General features: G+C 34.5%; 1 protein-coding gene across 1 annotated transcript in view; it reads left to right on the plus strand.

The window, feature by feature from the left end:
• Positions 1-22,826, plus strand: part of Unc-76 (fasciculation and elongation protein Unc-76) — a 624,125-nt gene that overhangs the window by 567,729 nt on the left and 33,570 nt on the right. The window lies entirely within an intron of this gene.

Raw genomic sequence — 22,826 nt, forward strand, 5'->3', positions numbered from 1 at the left:
AGGATTGGTACGAGATAACTCGTCTCGGAAAGGTAAAATGAAAGTCATATATCGCCTTGGAAAGTGTGTCTGCTTCTGTTGGAAAAGCTGTCTGATCTTATATCTTGTCACGAAAATTTTGTCTCATCTTGTGGGTAAATCCCATTAAATTTCACATATTTATTCAGATTATGCATTTTAGAACTGTTTTGAAAATGACGAACTTTCATAAATTTCAATGAAAACTACCACATTTAGTTAAGTAATATGAAAGAAGTTGATGATACGGAATAGTTCGGCTCAAATTTGGGAATGAAAATGAAGTGAAATCTTTTAAACATCGCACGGTTATTACCTTTATGGTAAAAGTGGCGGATGATTAATCAAGCTGAACAGTAGTCAAAGAATTGGTAATATGAGAATGTGAGGTGAAACGGGAGAACCTCGGGAAAAACCCACAAACACACAATGTTGCATGGGATAGAATCGACCCAGGGACCTCCCGGACCGCACTGAGCCACGGTCCCCCTACAAATTGGGAACCCTTATGCGTGAAACCCATTTACTTCACAGATATATATCTGAGTCTTTCCATGTACATGAAAGTTAACGTAATATTACTAATATCATATAACTTAATACAAGTACTAACCTATTACTGTATTCTACTCCAAACTATTCTACTTTCCTATACTATAGAGATATATTTTAACTTAAAAACACAACTCTTGTATCCATTACATATATGTCTACTTACTCTGTAATTGCACTTTCTCGAACTTTAATAATATACCTAGGTATTTGAAATAATGTTGGAAAAAGTACACTAGGATAGATTTGAGTCCCACACAACTCAATGAATTCTGGTATTTCAGATGTAAGATAGACTGAAATCTCAGTACAATAAATGAAGAAATGAATTTTTAGCTTGATGCTGAACTTTTTTGCTCTGTGGCATATTGAAAACTGCGAATTGATGGTAACTTGAAAAAAGAAAAAGAAAGAAATAAAAAGAAAAACTGAGAATAGCTTCAAAACAAAACTCAAATTCGTGAGGGTCATATGAAGATGACATCCATAAAGATGCAGGTACTTTAGAAGAAAAAAATACGGTACTAGAAAATTCTAATCAAAATACAAATTATACTATACTGAAAAGATTTCTCGTAGAAAATGTTCCGAATTTGTGACCATCTGCAGAATATACGGACAAAAAGTGTTTATTCTATATAAAAAAATTACATATAGTATAACACTTACTATTAAGGCCACAATAGTATAATATTCTGGAAGTCTAAATATATTGCATAGCTTAAATGTTTGTTTTCATACATACAGAAGCTATTCGCAAATATTTTACATAATCGTAAATGATCTTTGCTAAACAGTGCAAGGCGTATGTTGTTATTCCAAAAGTTAAGATTATATTAATATGAAAAGTCACTGAACTTAACGGTGTTAAATACTTCTGCCACAGTTTTGTTTTTTCATACTCATTAATTTAATGATGAATTACGAGTTTCTGTTTTCTTTGAAATGAATTGCAATTTTAATGATGTTTTTTTTCCACAGATTTCTATTTCAAATTTATTTGAATATTCTTAATTCATTAATTTATATGACGAGCTATGTTTTCCGTTTTCTTTAAAATGAACTGCAGTTTTAATTATGTTATTTTTCACTTATTTCTGCTTCAAATCTATTTGAATGTGTCTTACTTCATGAAAATTAAATTTTTTCGTATAAATTTAATATTCATCATCATCATGTTATTACTAAGAATACTACCCAGATATCGAAAACTATTCACTTGTTCTATTTTCTCCCCTCCTACTTTTATATTTGACACAGACCCCTTCGTTCCAATCACTATGGCTTTTGTCTTTCTAACATTTATTTTCATCCCATATTCTTCAAAGTCCTTTCTCATTTTTTCTAATATTTCTAACAATGTACCTAAAATTAAATTTGATTATTAAATATTAATTTTATTTATTACAAAATCAATTTTCATGAAGTAAGACACATTCAAATAGATTTGAAGCAGAAATAAGTGAAAAATAACGTAATTAAAATTGCAATTCGTTTTAAAGAAAATGGAAAAAATAGTTCGTCATATAGATCAATGGATTAAGAACAAAGATGGCACAAGTATTTACTATTGTTAATGTCTTTTGTTCTTTATTTCGTATACTGTACTACAATCCAATAGCAATGTACATTTTTATTAAGATTTTCTTGTCAAAGTTTATTATTATTATTTCAAATTCTTTATGCTTTTATAGTTAACATCACTGTATCCAGTATTATTAAACTCCTCATAAATGATGATGACGACGATGATGATTTTAAGTTGGTTGTCGCCATGGAGCTTATTTGTAAGAGGGGTGAGCAGAGTGCTTGGGAGAAAAGCACACAAGAAGAAGAGTAGAGAAGTACTTGAGTGGAGGGAGAGTGTGTGAGAGAGAAAAGCATGATTGATGGGCAGAAGAAGGACTCCAATGATGCTGCGAGCGTAGCGTAGGAAGTCCTGAAAATAAATTAAATGTTGAAGCGTGGCGTGACGTGATGCTGCTGCGGATAAATCTCCCTGTAGATGCCGCTGCTGAATGTCGAGACAAGACTTAAACGTGACTTTCGCCTTGGCTCATGAATTAACTTTTCTGTATATATAAATGTATATATACATAGAAATACAAGGAGCACCGTATTCTACATTTTGTGTGTGTGAAAAAAGAAAATCTTAAAATATATGACACACACACACACACCTGAAAGCTGTATATTACGGGAGGAAATATACAGCATACAGTAATAAATGGTTCAGAATGACACAAATTGTGGTAAAGCAGTGCTAGTTAAAAGCTGAGGAAGATTAGTTTCCAGACTATAGCTAACCTAAAATTTCTTTCAATGCTAGCTATTTTAAATATTGTTATATATTACAAACGTTCTCGCAGTACCTAATAATAGGCTGGCTATATAATATACAGTGTCATATTTGGAAACCGTAAACTTCTAATGATTAAACTGATCTTGTTAATTTGGTATCTGTCACTATATCATTTGATTAATTTGTCTACGTTCCTTTCATATTAGAAAAAAAAAAGGTCACTTATATAGGTTCAAAAAATTTACTTCTAACGGTGCAGCGTTATTCTTTGTTAAATATTTAAACCTCCTTCCCCGTTTAAGGTATTAAATTAAAGTATAATGTTAAAAACCCAGGTTAACCCAAGTGCTATGTTCAAAAATTCATTTTAAACGCTTCAGCCATCCTCACATTCGTCATTTTATAAACTCTAAGCGCAAAATTAAAATCCAGTATTATAAAATTCCCTTTCAACCTCTCATTTGAAAGCGGAATTTTCGAAAACGCTGGAACACATTTCGGCTTATTTTTAATGAGCAATTTGTGTATCGAGTTTCAACTTTCTTACTTGAGGGATTCGTAAGTTACTCTATTTTTAGCATAAATTTTGAATCCCCGTAAGATACGCATACACTTAACTTATCAAAACGACATAATAAGAACCTAGTTCCAGGTAGATGATATAGTATATTTAAATTATGTTTAAAATAAGATGAACTCTTGCTTATCGTTTAAGATGTGTCATATCACGTTCCTTGTAAGTTAGTTAATCCATCTAACAGTGTTTTATATTAGTTTTAGATTTTTTTTTTTTTAAATGTTATTTCAAGAAGCATGGTAAATATTTCATAGAGAGGGAGAAATAACGTTGTTTTGTTGGCAGTTGATGTTTCTTTTCTGTGACGAAGTTATAACGAGGTGTTCAGTGCACAGAAAATTCAACTCCAAATTTGGTCATTTTGGACGTATCTCATATTTTAAGCTCTCTACCTGAAGCAACTTTGCGGGCATTCATTCATGTTCAGATGTTGTAAATAACTTTTGATGTAAAAGGCAATGTTCAATTTTCCACGTATTTAAATGGAGCTTACAAACTTTACAGTATCTCTCTTTCTTCTCACAACTTTGATAATTGGATTTGAATCCCTTGTGTTCTGAATCCCCATTTGGGAGATTAAACTCAGTGTAATGCTAACTATGGAATTCTAATCATCACGTCAGGGTTACAACCAGGGATACTCTATTACGAAAAGTTCTCAACACTTAGTACAAAGTGAGAAATACTTGCTAAAAGAAAATACTTCGCTTCGTTTGTAAAGCTGAAAAGAAACAGAAATTCCAAATAAGTTACATAGTAGTGTATTCACAAACAGATTTGTTTAATTCCAAATTTGTAAGGTTCATACCAAGTCAATTTTTAGAGTTTGAAAAACAATGAAATGATGTCTTTAACTTAACGTCTCACATTTACCCCTTTGGTCTAAAGGAGACGGGAGATTAATGAAAGTGGATGTAAATAAGTTGGTGGAATGAGAATTCGAAAACACTCTCAAAAAACACAAGAACATAATGGTATTTGTCCATCATAAGCTCACATGTAGTTTTGCCTCAGACGAAAAATAAAGCTTTTATCGTCTTCTCTCCATCCTGGACGAAGTCTTTTTCGCCTTGTCTCGATTATCGACTTACGTATAAAGTTTATATCTTGATTTTTCTTAATTCCAACTACAATTTACCATAAATCTTCCGCATTACGAGAGGTCCAAAAAGAGTATGACATAACAACATTTAAACCATATGTATAAATGGAGTATATTGTGTAATGATTTTCACATCTTTAAAGGATAATAAATTATCTTCATTGCGTTCGTATAACCAATCACTTTATCAATTTATACTTTTTTTTAAATACTATTACTCATGCAACAGTAAAACATCGTTTGAGGTCTAAGACTTGAATGAACTAATGTTACCCACGAGACTTCTCATCCTGAAAACGAGACGAGACTCGTCATATTTCTCATCACGACTCAAATTTAGAATGGTACTTCTCGTCTCATTTTCGAGACACGAGAAATTTCTCTTCTCGTGGGCACCACTATAGTGAGTGATCGAAGCAGAGACCCCTTGCACTAGATGTGAATGCTCTATCACTTAAAAAAAAGAAACTTTTTTAACTCTTATTTTCTCACTTTTACACTCTCCCTGACTACCAGACTCAACAGAGATACAAACACAGAAATATAGAGGATAGTTAAAAACGTCTATGTTCTTAAGAGGGTTTCGATCTTCCATTGGATTTCCGCCTCACGATAATCAGTCTAACGCTTGAGACGATTCTAGTACATCACATTGGCATAACTAACGGGTGCACAAAGAGACGAGATGAAACATAACTTGCGAGAGGAGACCACTTTCACGAAACTTTTTCGAGACGAAACATCTTCAACTATTGTCTTATGTGTATCCCTTAGCCCTGTCGCAGGTTTCTGATCATACTGAAATGTGCACAAGATAATTTCATTGTCTGCTCACGGATCTTTTAGTATAACTCCTGCTCATATCGTCACTAAATAATATTAAATGCGAGATGTAATCTCGGCATCCCAGTATGAGAAGCACCAAAGTGCCCGACCGGTTGTCTTAATTTAAATGCAACCCACAGTAATGATAAAAAGAGTTCTACTGCAATAATTGTTGGAAATGAAGTAGTTGTCTTTGTTTTGCCTGTCATAAGCAAGGCACGACAACCCATTATTGTTAAGTATGAGAAACAATTCAATAGATGTTTTGTTGTTCCTTTCGTACGAGGAGAAAGAAAGCCTCTTATTGTTTGGAAACATGTTAATAGTTAATGTTGCATGGCCTGCCTTTCGATTACCTCCCGCTCCGTTTAGATTTTTTTTTAAAGATACTCAACTGCTAATTGTCTAACAGGGTGTGAAAAGGTGTTATAAAAGACAATGAGATGGCTTGTCATAAAATGTTTTAGGTGTGACTTCAATATTTTAATGTGTAGTTGTGCTTAGAATCCATAATGTATGTACATTGAGCAGTCTCTAGTGCAATGTTTCTCAATTGTTCTTCGGCAGCAACACAGTGTTTTACAAGAGCCTATAATTTCGAGTCACGATGAGAATGAGCAAAAATTTAGTGCAATGTCCAACGTTTCTAGTACGAGACCAGTAGGCTAATTTTACGTACCACTATCATGTCCTGCAAGCTAAAGGAGACGAATGGTTACTGAAAGTGAGTAACTATGAAAGAATTGCTGGATGGAAACGGAAGAACGTCGGGAAAACACACAGGCACAATATTGTCCATTATAAACTCTTATTGCCTGGAACCAAATCACGGACCTCTCATTTCTAGGTCAGGAAAATAAATAGAAATCTTTAGTTTAACATTCCAATGAATGCAAGTAAATAACAATGGGAAAATTTAAGGAAATGAGAAGCGAAAACGGAAATGCCTCGAGAAAACGTAATGAACAGTATGTTGATCACACAATTAACTTACGTGGAAGGGATGGAACGAAACACAGTTCTTCCCTGAGATGAGGGCTTTGACCACTGAGCTACAGTGTCCCTGCAGATCCGTCTGCATTCAAATGTCAAAATCTTTATTCTAAAGCAAGAATATAGTCTATGTCTGTGAATTTAACGCTAATATACAAACTTCAAAATATTTTAGAGTTATGGGTTACATAAGCAGCTAGGCGGAACTGTTTAAGTCGCCTCATTCCCTCAGTCAGACTCATTACCGCCGCAGTTCACAGTCAGGCTAATAGATGTTGCTACACTATCTCGTACATGACGTCAAGAAATATCGGTAACGTGAAGGAATTTGCAGACGAGCGCAACCTAGTATATATTTATAAATAACAATTCAGGTGAATCACATATTTCCCATAAATATTCGTTGTTCAAACCCAGTAATGCTTCCTAATGGTTATATGGTTAGCATGTACGTGAGACCCGGGTTCCATTCCGGGTGGAAGATCATATATTAAGCTGTAGTTCCAGGTCTCATGTACAAGGTAACCAAAAAAGTTTTTGCTATTCTAGAGCAGTGATAAACAAAGAATAATATAGTGGACGGTACGTACTTTTAGGTTTCACAGTATCTCCACCAGCATCCAACACCTTTAGTCAACGTTCCTGCAGCTGCACAATATATATAGGGGATGCAAAAATAGGTATACAGACTGTTTTAATATTTATTGTTTTTCAGATAATCATGTGTGGTAATTTAACCATCGATCAACGAAAGTGGAAAATCAACAATACTGGAAGACACAGAATGCTAAAAATGTTCCACGGAAGGGAGCTAGAGAATTTGATACACCCCTACCAAGTAGACGAACAGTTTACAGAGTTCGCAATAAATTTAATGAAACTGGATCCATCTGTAATGTACCAAAGACTAGTTGTTTGGTCAGTGTTACTACTTAGGACAATGGAATGTTAGTTGTACAGACCAAAGTCTATCCAAAGTCCAAAAAATCAAAGAGGAGAGTTTCTCGTGAGTTAGACCTCTTCCGTAAATTTTTTTGGGTCTGATGCAACGTTTAGGTTTGAAAATGTATTCGGTCAAGGTAACGTAATGGATTATTAGAGGATGATCCAGATCGCCGATTGCAATTCTGCGAGGTAATATTGAATGCAGAAAGACAAGACGATGACGATGGCATCACTTGAAAAGTGTATTGGTCAGATGAAGCGAATTTTAAACTTTCAGGCGCTGTTGATAGGAATACATGTCTATTACGCAACAGAAAACCCCATGTAATACTTAAACAACAATTGAATCAACCTGGGGTTACAGTTTGGGCCATCTTTTCATTTAAAGAGGTCATTGGGCTTTTTTTTTTTTTTTTTTTTTTTTTTTTTTTTTTTTTTTTTTTAAGTGAAGAGCAAATGCAAGACCAAGACCAAGACCGGGGTGATCTTGGTCTTGGTCTTGGTCTTGCACTGGAACCCTTGGTCTTGCAAGTTTTGCATTTAAGAAATCTTATTCTTTTCATAGGGAAATTTTACTCTGGATATAAGGAATAATAAACTCTACAATGCGCCAATAGTAACGGAAATGCAATGTATGTTTCTAAATGTAATATAGTTTTATCTTCGTGTAAGTATGATGATAGTGTACAACATAGGTGATGACCTTTATTTTTTTAATAGTTGCCCACGCTTCACTACTTATAAGATAAATCACAACGTTTCGTAATCTGTTTATACTGTATATTTTTTTAAGAGATGCAACACCTCATTGGTTCCCCAACTGGGGAGGGAATCATGAAAGAAAATCAAGACGGCACTGATTATTGAAATACCATGAATTACAAAATTATTTTTACACTCTTAAGGCGTCAGATTTTTCTTTTTCAACCACGATTAGCTAATCCTTGCATTAAACAAACTTAAAATTAAATATTGAGATTTTGTTTTACTGATTCCAGTACGAACTCTATGGGGCAGAAACATGAACAGTACGCAAAAGCGATGAAAAAATTTCAGGCTTTCAGAACATGGGCATGGAAAAAAAAGGAGAGAATTAGCTGTGTTGAACGGAAAACGAATGAGAAGGTGTTAGAAATATTAGCAGTAGGGGAAGAAAGAATTTTAGATATTGTTAAGAGGAGGAAGAGGAACTGGTTGGGATATTGGCTGAAGAGAAACTGTATTATGAGTGACGTTCTAGAGGGTATTGTAGAAGGAAAGAGAGGGAGGGAGTGAAGGAGACAGTAGTTGAAGGAAGGTTTTAAAACAGAAAATTGCTACGTCGAAGACGAAGAGACTAGTTGAGAAATGACTAATTTCATAAGAGGAGCATGCCAAGAAATTAATAAAATCATCTGTAACAAAGAGTGATTCAGTGTAGCAACTACACTGCAAGAACGTGTAAATCCTGAAAGCTGCCACTTTGAGAACCTCAGAGATTGTGATTAATTGTAATTCCTTCCTGATTGTGACATCATATTTTTTTTTTTTTCATAATCAAGAACTCTTGTACTAGTATACTTACTTTTGCACCTCCTGTATAAACCTAACTTTGATCCTGTGCATCTTGGCCAAAATTGATGGTGATACATTAAGTAGTTCTTGAGACCTTTTCTCTCCCAGACGGGCAAACATGGTAAATATGTAGAAGAGAAGTTTTGATAAATCAAACTCTGTAAAAAATGGATTTTAATATTATTTTTCTATATTCTTCAACGGTTTTTTTCTCTCTTCAGTTTCTCCCCTCTCTCATTCCTCCAGTGCTCTATTTCTTTTCCGTTCTACTGGCTGATACATACTTATTAATAAGATAAAACGCAGTTTGCCAAACTTTATGTGTCTAAATAATGGAATAATGGCATATGTTGGATGGAAGTGGAATCTGTTTGGCCTTGACCTATCACTATCAATCTGATTCATTGTACGTGACAAGAAATCGTAATTCATTTTATGTATACCGACCAGTATTTTTCTTTCTTTTTAAGCGATCAATTCTTTCTGTGGGCTGCAATACTAGAGGATTTGGTTTCATCTGATGAAACTACTATCTTTGAGGAACAGTTCCCTATGCGCTCTGAAGGATTTTTACGATGTAATATTGGCGCCGCCAAGTATAAAGAAAAGGAGCAAGCGTAGGGATTACGATTTTTCGAGAAACCAAGCGGAATGAATCCATGGATAACGCAACGGAGAGCAAGTCGACTGGAGGCGTCTCCCTGTCTGTTATTATCTCTTGTCTTGGCCCGCTTCCTCTCGCAATTCTCTATCCAGCCAACCAAGAAAGAACTCTCAACAACTTGAACTCCAAAGGACTACGTACGAACTTCGGTCGTCTCGTCGGCAAAAATCAACAAAAGCCAAAAAAGAGAATTTAAAAACAAAATGTACACGAAGAAAAACCAATGAGCATACTAATAGAAAAACTTTTACTTCCTTTAGTACGTACATTTAGTATTCTTTTCTGTAAGTCCGTCGGGAGAAAGGAAGTCATACATAATCATCTGGTTTTCTCTTTTGTTACTAGGTTGACGAAAACAGCATTGCGGCAAACTTTGTTTTATTTAAGCAAAATAAACAACGTGCTCATTATTTTTTTAAAAATGAATATTAAACGCTTTTTTTTTTTTTTGAGTTGAGGTTTAGCGACCCTTTCAACAGCAGGGCTATGTGAGAACGTACGTTAACTATATAGCCATAAGGGAGCTCTAACCGCCCTTTTACTTAACTAAACACATATTTTATTAAACTGATCGTATGTGTTCTAATGGTGACCTTGGATTCGATTTAAGTTTGAGGAGTCACAGCATTTGTGTGTGGGCAAGGGTGTTGATCCGTAAAACTATTCGAATTAACGTGAATTTAAAGGAGCACAATTAACCAATTGATAGCAACACGTTTTCTTTGTCAATCCAAATTATTGTAAATATTGTCTCGCCATACAAAATACATTAAAAAGATAGAGAAAATATGCTGGCATCCATTGGCGGTAGTAACTTTTACTCCCAGCTTAAAAGCTCCACATTACCGCAAAGTAATGCTCCTGTCTTAAGGTATTTTTATAGAGCATCTTTGCCATATATGACGCTCTCAATTACGAATTATTTCAATGGCCGCAAAAGACGTTGCACCCAGTGTTCGTATGTTTTCTTAAGAAAATTTCCCTTGACTGACACAAAATTTTCCCGTTTCTTCTCAAATTTTCCCTAGTTTGTTGAGTGTCAGTTCCTATGATAGAAGTTTTGTAATAAAATTAATTTAGCTATATTGAAAGAAGTGTCAATCCACTTGCTTTATTCATTTGCTTTTGCTTCTTTATTTTTTTACTTTTTCCTTCACTTTTTTGTTAAACAAAAAATACACACAAATACACCCAACCAACAATGGGTGCAAATTACGTTACTTTTTTACACACCCAAACTTTTGCTATTGTATTGGCTTATTTCTGAAGAACAAAGAAAAATTTAAGCATTTATATTGATCAATCAGTCAGCGCGAGAATTTCCTTGGATTTTTTCGTTTTACAGAAAAAAAAAACCTTTTCCCTTTTTTTTGCTAAGTTTATCTATGAAATTTCCGTAGATTAATGAAATTTTTCTCAAACTACGAACACTGGTTACCATGGGCGGCGATTAGGGGGGCAAAGGGGGCAGTTGTCCCCCACTTTTTTGATGTAACCCATTTATGTATATAGTTTCATTTGGAAATGTAAAGTTTTTGTATATATTACTGGTTCATAGAAAACAATGGTGCCATATAATATTCGCCGTTGCGTGAGTACGTGATGGTTATCCTCCCGTGGAGTTAAGAAAGCTGCAGAAATTGCGTTTTAATTGCCACGGAAAATAACCCAAAAATTAACCTATTGCAACACAACAATTTCAGCATATTTTCACTTCTTATAAGGATTCAATATATTAATCAGCCGCTTTGAATTTTAAGACGTTCATAAGCAAGGAATCAAATCTCTGTTTAAGAGTACAAAGGGCAAGTACATACTTGCGTTGGTCTTGTAAATTTACTTAATAAAATATGAAATACGATATACGGTATTTTAACAAAAAAAAGGTAGTATCCTATTAGTTATACAACCTCCCGTCAAGTCTTGCCCCCCCACTTTTAACGTCCAATCGACGCCACTGCTGGTTACACCCAGAGTCTTCGGATGCTGTTTAGGACGCCGTAACTGCCGGGCTTTCAAATTCATCCATAATAATGATAGGTCTTGAAAAAAAACTGTTGTTCTTTAATAGCAATTTGTAAGAATTAACTCACCCACTTTTCAAAATTGTGCTATTGTTTGTTGTAATCGAGTTATTTACATAACAATAATAATTAGTAGTAGTAGTAGTAGTAAAGAGGATAGGGAAGATCCTAAACTTTAATGATTAATTAAAATTGTTAAAAACGAAAAATTGATTTTATATGGTTAACCAGTGTGCGAATTAGATAATCTATATTGGGGGGGGGGGATAAAATTAGGCCAAAGGACATAGTCTGAAGGTTCAAATCTCAAAATGAGACAATAAATGCCATGTATGTGTGTGTGACATCTGTAATAAATAAGAGATTTATTAATTTAATAAATCTACCGACAATAACTATGCACATATATATTGTCTGACATACACACACCCCCACTAAACCTTTCTGAATGTGTTTTAATGTTGTACTCACTCTTGTCCCGTAGCTCTCTAAGGTTTATTTAGTTAATAATTTGGCTCGAGCGATAGCCATGATCACAAGCATATGTTAATTTTTTCACTCATATTGAAAGCTTCCACTTTGCGTTATTACATACAGGTTGCGAAAAATAAAACCTACTTCAGTCTTGTGAAAACCACTAAAATTATCAGTTAAACCGGACATTTTTTTTTTTTTTTTTTTAAGAAAATCTAGATATTAGCCTATCAAATAAGAAATGGATTGTTGCTGGATCCCGATTTCTCATATCAAGGTCAAATCGAAGGCCAAATATTTAAAATATCTCATTCAAATTTCGAGCTTGTGCTTCTACTTCCCGCTAAAGCTGTGCTCATCACGACTTTTTTTCTCCAAATATCGATTCCGTGATGGGCACGGAAAGTCAACACTTAAAAATTACTTTACTGTTAGGTTGAAGATGAGTTGATTCACTATGGGCTGCGTTATTCAAATAAAGTAAAACATTACACTGAAATTTTTCAGACAACATTAATTGCGTGGACAGCAAACTGTACAGCGAAAATATGGAAAAATGAAGGGTTAACTTTAAAAAAAAACCCGCTCCAGTTGAAATGCTTATACAGACACGGACAATGACACGGAGAACCAGTCGTATTAACAAATGCTAAAACAAATCTTGAATTATTCGCTTATTCACCTAAAAATCACCTTCATTAACATGTCTGCTCACTAGAAGCGTATCCCCCAGCGTGTACGTTAACATATACTTACGAGAGAATACCTATATCTCAGATTTTGAGTACAGTTTCAAAAGTTCATTTCCGTAAACTGTAAAAGCAGTGATTACTATGCTAATTATCACAAATTAAATGCAACTTTTGAGTTGCATACACACAACCTACTAGGGAATGAAGACCATGTGCTAACAAAGAGTACACTGGAAAATGAAATAACATGTTATAACAAAAATTAAAATAAGATGATAATCGATACAAATATAGAGGATGAATATGACATATCCGAACTTCGCCAAGTATGGTAGAAGAAGCTATTTGTTTACTTCTTCTTGGCCAACCGCTAAGAACATTTATAAATCTATATGTGGCTTTGTTATACGCAATTAGTACATTCAAATTCACAAACGATGACGAACTGAAGGGTACGAAGGTACAGTTGCAAGTAACAACCGTAGTCATAATAATATAGTTCTACTAAACAACTTTGAAAATAGTGGGTAATTAGGTGGTAAGTAGAAATGACGAAAACTGAACAGTTTACATCGATCAATTCGAAATACAGCTAGAAGATTAAATTTACAAGAAATAAAAAAAATTAGTGAAATTTGGAGTTATACTAAGCATAGTTTGAGGGGAAAAGCGAGCATCCCCGGTGGGGATACTTCAGCTGACTTCTTTGTGGGGGAACAAAATGTGATTGAGGGGGGAAATCCCCCTCATCCCCCCCGGTAATTCGCACCCTGTGGTTAACCATAGAATTACTCTGAAATAAGTAATAGATAAACTCTGCTAAAGACAGCAAAAAAATAAATAAATAAATAAATAAAATAAAATAAAATAAATAAATAAAATATAAAAATAAAAGTTTTCAGTTTTGTTCTGTATGTTAAGTGCTGGAGGATATGCTGCCATCTAACGGGACAAAATGTAAATTTCTAGCATTCTACAATTATACATCTTTATTTCAATAGTATAAAATGAAATATGGACAGTCGTTATCTCGATGGGTATCTGCACAAAGGTGATATGTCCATTTTTCTTCGAAAGTCAGGTTTTGGCTGATGTGGATAATGCCCGAAGTATTTTTGCAATTGGTGCACATTACATTAAAACAAAAGAACCTCCAGTAAATATTTCATTAATAAAAACAAAGTTTTGCATGAACCTCTGATTTGTGAGATGCTTTGAATGTTGTCACCTGCAAAAATTACGGCGTGGACATATCACCTTTGTCCGTATACCCTCTGTGAAAATGTTAACGAATCCACTCTGTTAAAACAGCCGTGATAACCGTTCTTACTATCTTTTGCAGAAAATAGAATTCAGAAATCCGCTTCAGTTCAAGAGTTATCAACTGGAGTATCCGATAGACGAACGTACTTATATTACAACCTTGTAAGGTTATTAGCGTGATCCTAATAATATCACAATTTTATAAGGCCCCTTGGCGTGATCCTAATAAAATTACAATTTTATAAGGACCACTAACGTGATACTAATAACATTACTATCTTACAAGACCCACTAGTGTGATCCTAATAATATTACCTAACTTTAATAATAATAATAATAATAGTAATAATAATAATAATCGGTACATCTATGTTGAAGTTAATGTCAGAACATGTACACAATGAAGTCAGTTTATTACGATACAAGTATTAACATTGTCAGCCGTTTAAGAATTTCATGGTGTAGCTCCGAAGATTATCATTAGATCCTAATTAAATTTATTTAAAACCACCCTGAGAGCATACTCTTTCAAACAGGAAAAAAATAATCAGAATCGGTGCACCTATATCGAAATTAAGTATTTGTGGATTTGAAATATGTACGAGTAATAGCCTGACGTAGTCCCATTTGAAAAAAAAAAATGGTTTGCAAGACGGTTAATCTTATGGTAGCAGAATATCCCAAACAATGCCCCCCTGCTGATATTTGCATAGTATTTTTTTTTTTTTTTATCCAGTAGCTAGTTTGAAAGCTACAAGGGCATATCAAGATAAATGGTCCACCTTGTATACATGGATCGAATTGAGATCTTTCTCCTCTTCTTTATGAAGTCGATTAAAAAATGAAATGAAATCTTAACTCGAATATCCCACCAGGAAGGGGGGCAGTGATAGAGTGCTTACCTCTGATGTTTGGGGTACCTGATTCGATTCCCGGCCAAGTATGGTGGACAACATCATGTCCGTGGGCTTTCTCAGGGTACTCCTGTTTCCTTCCACGTTCACATTCCACCAGTTCTTCCATCATCATTCACTTGCGTTAATCATCTGTCTCCCTTAGCCTAAAAGGCATAACGTGGGACGTTAATCTGAACGATTTCATTTTCGAATGTCCCATTGTTATGCCCTTTAACTACTCTACGAATACATTCATATTTGAAATATATAGTTGTAAAGGGGTATTTACTGTGCACGTGTACCAGTCCGAGAGATAAGGTTATATGACCTCAAGAACTACTTGAAGGATCACCATCTTTTCGGGCCAGGATGTAGGGGGTTAAGAGGTAGAAATTATGGAGATAATATTTAAATCGAAAGTGGTAGAAACCGGCCGTTTCCGGTTTTAGCATTAATCACTATAGAGTAAAAAATGTAATAGATTGCGAAAAGTGGCTTTTGCAATCCATTAAGCATCTCAGAAGTACATTTCATCTCCATCCTTAACTCTCTGCTAAAACCACAATGATAGAAATCCACTATTAACTTCTGTTTTCAATATTGATCTACATAGAGTAGAAACGATTAGAGATAGCGGGAAGCTGTTTTTGTGGAACCGATTTAGCGTTCCAAGAATATATATCATCATCTCTTTTAACCCCTTATTCAAACCGAAAAGTGACAGAAATCAACTACTTACAGTTTTAACTTGATTGTTGAACAGGAAAAACAGTAATATACTCGTATAACGGGAAACAATTTTCTGCAATCAATTAAGTGTTCCGAGAATATATTCTAGTTCAACTCTAATCTTTCTACTAAAAGCGGAAGTGGTAGAAATCTACTTTCATTTCCGGCGTCAATAATAATTGAAAAAAATATCAGGCAGTCTTGTTGACGGTCAGACGGCAGCAGAGGAACTTCCATTCTTGAGCCGTTAAAAAAAATTCAAACTTTCAGTTTCACAGTGAAGTACAATGTGCCAAACCAAACTCTTTCACGTGATATACACTGTGACACTGCTAGTTTCATTATTATATTCGTAGAAATTGGACGAGCTATTTCCAGGACACAATGGACATCAGTGTGTATGTGTTAGGAAATTTGATAGAGGATCGTTAGAGAAGGAACGTAAGTTAACGTATGATGAAATGATACAGGTTTCTTCAAGCAAATTTCAGTTCGCAAAGCAAACTATAATCATATATACCGTGCTAGTACAGTATATGCGTTTTGATTATACTGATTATTAACGTCAACAGCATAAGTAGCTAAGTATAGAACGCTGGTATTAACGCGTAAAGTTGTATAATTCATTATTCGAATAGTTAATTGTTCGAATATTCGAATAAAATTCGTTACCCGAACAATTTTTCTAGTAAAACCCGTTATTCGAGCTATTATTCAAATAAAAGTCATTATTCAAACCATTTTTTTTTCAGAATAAAATTCATTATTCGAACAATTTTTCTAATAAAATCCATTATTCGAACTTATTCGAATAGAGTTCATTATTTGAACAATTTTTCGAATAACGAATATTTTTTTCGAAAATTGAAAACTCATATTTAAATAACAGCAGAAAAATTAATTGAATAATTTTAACAGCGCTAGTTTTAAGATCGAACATGGTCTGTGTAAATAGGGGGCCAAGATTATGCGGTACGAATCATTAAGTGTGGATTAAAAAAAAAAAAAAAAAAAACAATAGCGTGAACACTTTAATTTCCAAGGCATAGATCAAGTTACTGTGTGCTATCTGTTGAACTTTACTTAAGTAGGCGATGAGAGGAGATCATGGTAGTAGTTGCCATGGAAACCAGGGGATCGGCGACCATCACGCAAATAGAGAAAAAAGAGAAGAACCAAAAAAGAAGTAGAGATAGTTCGATCGTGTGTGTGTGTTTCTGTTGAAAAGAGCACAATTACGTGGAAAACCCTCAACAGTTAGGAACAACATGAAGAGTTCTACGATTCTCTTAATGGTTAAAGAAAGAAAATAAGTAAAAGGAGGGAAGAAAAGGATATCAACTTTTCAATAGCAACACTCATTAAGCGCCAAACTGTACCCGTCTGGATGTAGTAGCTCGTAGCATGTGTAGCTTCTAACTTGTGACATCACGTTATTCTAACATATAGGTCTACGAATAGGGAGAACGGAGTATAGTATAGAGGCAGTTGCCCATTAAATGTACAGAATTTACGGGAAAATATAGTAGATGTGACTACAATTTCTTTAATTTAAAAAATAAAATAAATTGGGAGGGGGGATATGTAGTGAAAAATGGAGCAACTAACTGGAATAGAACAATAGATGTTCACAGTAGCCACCGTTTCCCAAATATAATGGGGTTGTTCCATTAGAGACAATCTCCCGTTTAGTTCTATCCACGAATTTTACGAGAAAATGCTAGATTCACGTACAATTTCTTAAAATTTAAAAATATTTAAAAAAAGGTATTATTGGTCGCTAACTCACAGCGAAGAACAGGGGCTCACGGATTTTAATTTTTAAGCTTAGCGCCCGATTCAGCAACGAAGCTGTATGAGACGTGGAAGATCAACAGCTTAACGTGGGGTTCGAACCACATGCGAGAATCGAACCCTGATTTCCCATGCGCCGTTTGCTAGCCACTTAGCTACGAGAAAACTCTGACAGATTTCGAGAACAACTTTTTGGAAAGGGGCAGAGGGAGGAGGAGTATTTGGTGAGAAAAAAAAAGACGAGCTAATTGGAACTGGGATTTCGTAGTTAATTACTTTTTCGCTAATATTACACTGTTGGTACAAGAGTGGCAAGAGTGGCAGTCGCTTGTTCTAAGTCTACAGAATCTTGCCAGGAGATGCTAGATCTGGTTTTCTCCCCGACCACGTCTAACACTCTCGCATTCGTTTTCCGTCGACGCGGCTAATTCTCTTCATTCTTCTCCACATACACATTTCGAAAGCTTCCAGTCGTTATTAAAAGTCGACAGTAAATGAAAATACGCAATATAGTTTCCTCACTCACAGGAAATAACAGTTTCTAGGTTTTCTAGAACATTTTTTTTGGGGGGGGATAGAGCGGAAGAATAATTGGTGAGAAAGAAATCAATAAACTGGAACAGAATAATGCACCATTCTCACTAGCTACCGGTTCCCGAATATATAATGCGGTTGTTACTGTAGAGACAATCACTCATTTAGCTTCACAGAATTTACGAGAAAGTGCCTACAATTTCTTAAAATGTAAAACTAAGTAGGAGTGCATACCGTTGATCGCTAACTCATGTCTACATATTTTTGAGAGGTACTTTTTTTTTAAGAGGGATTGGTGAAAAGTAAAAACATCTCAATAAAGATAACTGCCCAATCTGGAATTCTACAATAGCCGCCGATTCTCGAATATCATCATCATCAATATAGGTATTCTGCCAGTACTGGCAGGTCACTTGCTGCAACTGAGAAGCATCCAGGTTCCACAGTCTTCCGCTAACCTCTTCGTCTTCACGTATGGTTTCTGTTTTGATATAATAAAGCTCCTTCTTAGCCAATGACTCAACCAGTTTCCTCTTCGTCTTCTTAATTATATCTAAAATTGTTATTTTCTCCCCAACCACCCTCTCATTAGTTTTCCGCTCGACCCAGCTAATTCTCTTCATTCTTCTGCACATCCACATTTCAAAAACGTCCAGTCGTTTTTCATCATCTTTACGTAATGTCCATGTTTCTGACCCATACGCAGAATATTCCACACGAAGCACTTTATAAGTCTTTTTTTCCAACTCTTCGTTCAAGGTCTCACAAAATAGTATTTTCTTCCTCCTAAAGGCTTCTTTCGCCATTCCTACCCTTGCTTTTATTCCACGTTAACACTTCATATCATCACTAATAATACTACCCAGGTATCAAAAACTAGTCATCTATTCTATTTTCTCCCCCTCCTACTTCCATATTTGATACTGATTTCTTTGTTCCAATCACTATGGCTTTTGTCTTTCTAACATTTATTTTCATCCCATATTTTTCACATCCCTTCATCAAGTTTTCTAACATCTTATTGATTTTTTCTTCAGGTTCTGCAACAAGCTCTATATCATCTGCAAATTGTATACACTTAATCATTCTACCTCATACTGAAATGCTGTCTTCATTATGTAAGCTCTTTTTCACTATCTCTTCTAGATAGATATTAAATAATGTAGGCGAGAGACAGCATCCATGTCAAACTCCCCTTCCAGTTGCACTCCTCTGTGTCATTTGCTCTCCTAACACTTACTTGTTGGTTCATACATAAGTTTCTTATGATTCTTCGATCTTAATACAGACAAAAAGATGGAAGTATCTAAGGTAGGTGGGACGTAGACTGTTTCGCATGGGAAGTACGCGGAGTAGGAGTGGGTATAAAATTCCAGTTGGGAGGCTTTGCGAAAGAGAACTTCACGTAAATTTAGAAGAAAATGGAATGCTAATATAGAGCCGGATCTTGGGAGATAACGACAATTCTTACTTTATTCTCTTGGCAGAGAAGAGGAGACAACTTGCAGCTTTTATCTCTTTGGCAATAAATCTTCGTTTTTTTTTTTTTTTTTTTTTTTTTTTTTTTTAAGTATATAAGTATTAATATTCTGCAAATCAGTGATAATAGTCTACATTTGTGACATATCTTAGAACTGAAGAAAGAATTCTATGTCCATAATATTATCTCAGGCGTATAAAAGTGCTAAATAATTCTTGCACATTGTCTATGGATTAGTAGACTCAATTCCTAACTTTTGATCCCTCCCCCCCTCTTCGTTCTGGTCTAAATTGGTGATGATCCATCAACTAGTTCTTGTGATTTTTGCGTATCGGACGGACGGACACATGGACAGCAAAGTAAATATGTCAAGCAGTTTTGTCTGGTACTCCGTAAGAAATGGTGGTCCCTCTTTATCCTCCCCATTAAAAACAGGCCATATGGGACCCAAAAGCTGACTGAATATAAGCCTGCTTCTTACGTTAGTAGACTTCGGCACATGCAGTCAGCATCACCCTCTGCCTTTACTAATAGTATCGTGTGGCTTCGTCAACCATCATCCTTTTGTTCGTTGAGTCAAAACTCAAGCTAGAAGAGGTAAAATGGAGATTTTCTATTATAGTTCCATATAATCATTTGAACTCAATATTTTTTTTAAAACTTTGATATCATGAGTTACCATAAACTTCTTGCAATTAGATTATGTAGAAACGTATTCTGAAACATGCACCGCTTCGGTTTTATCACTTAGTATGTATTTAAAAGAAAAAGAACCACAAGCAGTAAATCCTTGGGGTAGATTAAAAATGAATGACTTTTTAATGAGGACAAAAAACGGGAAGAAACTGAAAATGACTTCTGCCTAAAAATATATAAGTAACTTGTCATCACTTTGAGTATATGTTGTTCTTTACCCCTTTTTTAAAAAAAAATAAAAAAGAGAAAAGGAAAATTCCGTCTCTGAAAAGAATGGCAGTAAATCATCGGTTTACAGGAAGTTCTAAAACTTATTTTTGTACACTTTAATTGCTTTCTTGGCATGCCTTTTAATGTTATTGGAGTGCTTAACAGGAATTGAAAATGTGTTTTTTGTTCCGTGTTCAAAAATAAGAAAAGCAGTAGCATATTTTTAGGCATAAATGTAGTGATTGGCCTGTTTTCGTCAGAAAGAGTGGTTTCTACCAACCACTCAATCTCTGGCCGCATATATACCTGTATATATCCTTTTTAACTCGCACGTTAAACCCAAAGAATTTACATAAGACTGGGTTTTTGGAGTGCAGTCATTAATGGTATGTTCGTTTCTTCGGTTTCAAAACAGTAAAATCTGAGTGAAATCGTATTTCTTTCTTTTTTTTTATGCTAATGCTGTTTGAAGTGTGTAAAGATGGTAAATCAAATATGATTTACTTATGTTTGGAGTTTCAGTATTTGTGTAATTCTCCTTGAAAACAGACTAAATTAGTTCGTACAGCTGGTTTATAGTGTATTTTCGTGTTTTTCAAATTATTACACAAAATAACTAAACAAATACAGTAGTGCTTTCAAAATGAGAATGTTTAATAAGTAATCTAAAATATGCAGTTTTTCCAAGAAGTCTGGGATTGTTGTGGAAAATGTCACAAAATTGAAATGAAATCTAATTTTACGCCTCATGATCAAGCTCTGTAGACTTAGAGAAACAGATGATTAATGAAAGTGAGTGATTATTAAAGAAGTACTGTAATGAGAAAAGGAAAGAAACTGGATAAAGAAGAGAAAACGCGTGGGCACAAAATTGTCCAACACAAACTCATTTGGCCTGAAGTCGAAGTAGGAGCCCCTAGCACCAGAGATGAGCGCTCTGCTATCGTCCATTATTCGATCAATTCTGTGCCCATTAATACGATAAACGTCATCTTTAATTTCCCTCCCATTATTTAACAATCCATGTTCAAATAATTTTACTCATTATTCAATTAATCCATGTTCAAATAACTTAGGCTCATTGTTAGTGTTGCGCATAAGACGAGATATGGGTCTGTCTCGTCTCGAGGAGCCACCGTGAAAGTGTTATCTCGTCTCGGAAAGTATATCTGTTTCTATTTGCAGCAATTGTCTCGTCACGAAAATTCTGTCTTGTCTTGTAGGCAGCATTATGCATTACTCAAATAATCCATGTTTAAATTATTTTTCTCCTATTATTTAAATAAACAATATTCAAATAATTTGTCTCTCATCTACATAATTCATGTTGAAATAATTATCTTCTCATTACTCAGATAGTCCATTTAGACCCTAAATAATTTTCGTCTCATTATTGAAATAGTCCATGTTCAAATTATTTTCCTCTCATTATTCAAATTAATCCATGTTCAAATAATTTTTGTCTCTTTATTCAAATTACCCATTCTCTCACTGTTCAAATAATCTATGTTTAAATTATTTTCCCCATGATTAAAAAAAATCAATGTTCAATTATTTTTCTCTCTCATTATTCTAATAAACCATTTTCAAGTCATTTTCTTCTCATTATTCAGATTATCCATATTCAAATAGTTTTCCACTCATTCTTCAAATAGTGCACGATAATTTTCCTCTCATTATGGAATTATATTAATCCATATTCGAATAGTTTTTTTGTATTATTTAGTAATCCCATGTTTTAGTTGTTTTCCGCCTATTATCTGGCTAATTTTTCTCCCTTAGTAGAATAATCCCGTGATAGACTAATTTTCCGTACGTTATTCTAATAACATCTTCGAATAATTTTCTGCCCTTGAGTATAATATTATATTTTAAAATAACATATTATTTGAATATTAATTTAAATTTTAATAGTACTAGTCGTCACAATAGCTATTATATTTCAGTCTGTCAATTATCTGGAATTCGTAGGACACGAGGGAAAGATGTAATTTGTTCCCCCTTTCCTTTTGCAAGCCCTTGGAATTGATTTATTATATTTCCCCTAATGGCTGTTGTTTCTAGTAGCTTCCCAGTAGAAATTAGAGGATTCCGTCATCCTTTATTTTGAACATACTTTTATCTACTTCGCTGTTCTATAGCTGCAGAGCGTAAATTTCTGTCTTATTTCAATGTGATCGTTTGTAAAAGTAGACCAAATATTTATGGTCTGTCGTGTTATCTTGCCTCCGCGGCTTAAGGGATCCTCACACTGAAGGATTTAAAGCTTGAACATTCAACATAAGGTAATCCTCAACAATTGTCTTTTTTAAACAAAATAATCTTTCCCATCTTTCCCGCCTTTGCTTCTTTTTCTGTTTCATTAAGCAGCGGCAGTACTTCTTACTTGTTAGGGAACGTTTGTTTATGTGATTATCGCTTGTCCTATATTCCATCCAGCAAATTAGCAGTGGTTAGCTGTTTTCTTCAGTACTGGGTCAGGAACGTGTTTGCGTGTGAATT

The sequence above is a fragment of the Thermobia domestica genome, chromosome 9 (assembly GCF_964235325.1).
Source record: "Thermobia domestica chromosome 9, izTheDome1.hap1.1, whole genome shotgun sequence".
NCBI classification, from domain to species: Eukaryota; Metazoa; Arthropoda; class Insecta; order Zygentoma; family Lepismatidae; genus Thermobia; species Thermobia domestica.